Here is a 4,212-nt window from a genome sequence, read left to right on the forward strand (position 1 = left end):
TTCTCAATTTTTTTCACAAATTTCCATTTCTTCAAGCTTTGGACAAAGATCCAATAAGGTTGTTTTTCCGCAGGCCCAATTTTATGTACAAATCAAAGCTTCTATTGTTTTAGGTGATAAGAAACTCCTAAAAGAATCTAGAATCCTTCTTCCAGTAGTGAATGCAAATTCAAAAGCCATAGTAGACACTGAAACAGTAAAATCATCTTGCGCAATTTTTTTATAGAATTTTATATTTAGCCCCGTTCAATTTCCACCAAGTTAGAACATCAAATTGATTGTTTAGCTCCTCACAATGGTCAGATAAATACCGATCAACACCATACCTCAATTCTAAAGTATTTTGTTCTTGTCTTCTTCTCTTGTAGCGTGATAATACTCTACAAACGTCAGTTTCCACCGTAGTTCCCGAACTCAATAGTCTCAAACTATCACTTGATTCTACTTGTTCACAAACAAGATCTTGACCACTCAAATTATTACGAAAGGTAGAACCGCATCAAATAAGCTTCAATCTCATCAACAAGAACTTTAACCATAACATCATCATGTATGCTTTCAAAGCAAAAGCCAACATAATCCAATTTATATCGAGGGTCAAGCACCACGGCTAGAAATACAAGCTTGTTAATCTTCTCAATTGAACCACAGTACTTGTCATACTTTAATAGAATAGAATTATGTTCGTTGCTCCAACCAATTAAGAGATCATTAATCCCCCCACATTTCATGAAAAAAAGAATTGGCAGTCACATATAAAGAACCACTAATCTTATTAGTGACATTATAGAACACTTTCAAAAACATGACAAACACTTCAACATTTTTCCAATTAGAATTACTTGGTGGCCCAATCCTCTTCTTCCCATGTTCATCTTCTGAAAAATAGTCTTGATAATCGAACTCTTATTCCTCCAATATTTGAAAAGCTTTTTCAAATTTAAGTGCGTGCTCAAGCATAAGATATGTAGAATCCCATCTTGTTGGAACATCCAAATAAACAAGAGCTTTGCAATCAATTTTCTGTTGCTCCACACAAGTTTTAAACCTTTTCAATCTTTTAGGGGATGATCTAACATAACGTATAGCATTACGAACACATGCATTGGAATCATGCATTTCTCTCAATCCCTCATTTACAATCAAATTAATTATGTGAGCACAACACCTCATGTGTAACAATTATCCTTCTAAAATTAAGGTTTTCTAACTTCTAAGTCTTTTCTTAATGTACGAAATTGCTCCTTCATTCGAACTTGCATTATCAATAGTTATAGAAAAAGCTTTATCAATCCCCCATTCCAATAAACAGCTCTCAACGAGCTTTCCAATAGTATCACCTTTGTGGTTAGCAACTTGGCAAAAGTTTAAAATCTTTTTTATGCAAAATCCAATCTGAATCAATGAAGTGTGCAGTGAGTACCACGTTGTTAACATTTTGCAAAGAAGTTCATGTATCAGTTGTCAAACATACCTTTTGAGAATGGCTAACTAAGAATGATTTCAATTTCTTCTTTTCATCAATTGATATATATCTTTAGCAATTGTGACTCTTGAAGGAGGGTCAAACTTAGGACAAGTCACTCTACAAAAATGTCTAAATCTCTCATTCTCGATAAACTTGAATGACAACTCATCAACAATTACCATCTTAGCACATGCTTCCCTACATAACTATTGACTAAAAATAGTAGTCACAAAGTTACTACCACTTTTTCCACTAGTGGAAGGTTGAATGGTCAAAATAGCTTGTTCTATTTCCACTACCTTATATGGGTACTTCTTACATTGAATTTTTAAGTGCTTCCATAATGTGCTAGTTCCACATGAGGTAGTATCACAACAATACTCTTTATGACAATAATTGCATGTGCACCTAGAACTATTATCTTCCAACTTTGTGAAGTGATCCCATACAGTGGAAGTTGTCTTCTTACTGACTCTAGCTCTCTTCTTATCGGTAGTGGTGGTTTACTTGAACTCATAGCATTATTCATGGAAGGGGCAGGAATAGGACTATGACTAGGGCTAGTTTCACTATATTGTCCACTACTTGTCTCCTTGTTCTAAAAAATATAAAAAACTAAGGTCAAATCACCCAATCACCCACAACAAAATTACAGCAACACAACCAACAATAAAATCACAAACACAACAGAATCACGGCAAGACAATCAACAATGAAATCACAAACTCAACAGAATCACAACAAGACAATCAACAATGAACTCACAAGCTCAATAGAACTATTCTATTGTCAACCTTCAATATTTATGTTATTTCAACATTTTATGCCACTGTCAACACGCTACTATCTCAACAAACTCAAAATATAATTAGGAAAATTGCATAGGATAGCATTTTGAGAATATGATATAGTGCACATTGTTTTAGAATTTTGCAAATATGTCAAAAATTTCACTTCTCCATCTTAAATTTGATATCATTCCTAAACTACCCTTCAATGATTTATTTTTCTTCCTCTTTTTAATGTCCTACTCATTATTTATTTATGCTTCCACTTTTTAAGGAGCAAAATACTAAAATATTGTTGTTTAAAAAACTTATTACGAAAATATGGCAATTTTGAAACTTTTTACGTAAATAGTGTTGATTTTGACATTTTTTTTAAAAAAAAATAAATAAATGAGAAAAATAAAATTAAAGAAGAGGGCGAGTCCTCCATTATTTAAAAAAAAAATTAAAAGTAGGGCATGAAGGTTGCGTATGACAGTATAATCCAGGTCAAGTCACATTTTCGTGTGATTTTCATCTTTAAATTTACTTCATTCTTCTCCATTCTCCCATTCTTCTCCCATTCTTCTTCCTTCTACTTCTTCTCCATTCTTCTTCCTTCTAATTTTTTTACCTCCTGCCCTTTTACATTATGCCTTCTCCATTCTTCTTCATTCTACGGTATAAAATTTTCACATTCTTCTATCATTCTTCTTCCTTACTAAAATTTTCACCCTCTCGACCTTCTTTCCATCATTTACAGGTGAAATTTTTTCAGTCATTTTTCTTTCCATCGTTTTTCATTCTTTTCTTATCATTACTTAATTATTTTTGGGTTTGGCTATCATCCTCCCAATAAATATAAAACTTTTTTATATTAGGTAACTCAAAATTTTTTAATTTATTTATATAAATATTCACTATTTTCTTGTATTATATTTTCAGATTTGATTGTTGTTGGAAAATATTTTGTTCTTGTTTGGATATTTTTCTTAAAGTATCGTGGATTGACAACAATAAATGAGCAGGACCGTCCTCAAAATTTGTAAGTTTTTTTTAAAACTAATTATGTAATTGTATTATGAAAGGTATGTTATGCGTAGGTGTAATTTATATTATCAACGTTTTATTAGCATTAAATATGATTGATAAATTAGTTTGATAAAAACAAACAAATGTTGACTCATCGTACTCAAATTTGTTTCAAATAGTCATTTTATTAACATTAAGAATGAAATTGGATATTTTGTTTAATATTTCAAGTGAAATTTACAAATATTTGAAAAACTGACATTAATTAAACGACATAGTTTTTTAATTTAATTCAATATATACCAAATTTATGACCAATTTATTAGGAGTGAAAATTATGAATAAAAAAAATCTATTTTTAAGATTTAATTATTTACGAGATTTTGTTATTGTAAAAAAATTAAATATTTTAAATAGTAAAAATGTCATTTATTTTAAATAGTAAAAAAATCATTATTTTAATAAAAAAAATTGTTATTAAAATATTTTGTTAACTTTTCAACAATTTAGTTGACATTTTCAAATTTTTTTGATAAATTTCAAATCATAATTGTTTTAAACCTATGACCTTACTTTTTTTAATTTTAAATTATAAATGAGATAATAACTCTTTCATTTAAATTATAAATGAGATAATAACTTTCCTAGATTTAATTAGAATTTTAAAATTCAAATCTTTTGTATTTTTGTTATATATATATATATATATATTTATTTATTTATTTATCCTAATTTCATATATTTTATTATCTTTTATGCAAACCATTATTTAAATTAAATCGGTTGCCACATTGTGTTTATTGTTTATATATATATATATAGAAAATGGCAAACAAATATGTGTCATTTTTGTTATTTACAAGTCATATGATTGATGGTGTGGATGGGGTTGATTACGATCAACCTCCATGTGGAAATATCCGAAAACAATCCTTTGCAACAATT

This window comes from Cucumis sativus, chromosome 7 (genome assembly GCF_000004075.3).
Source record: "Cucumis sativus cultivar 9930 chromosome 7, Cucumber_9930_V3, whole genome shotgun sequence".
NCBI classification, from domain to species: Eukaryota; Viridiplantae; Streptophyta; class Magnoliopsida; order Cucurbitales; family Cucurbitaceae; genus Cucumis; species Cucumis sativus.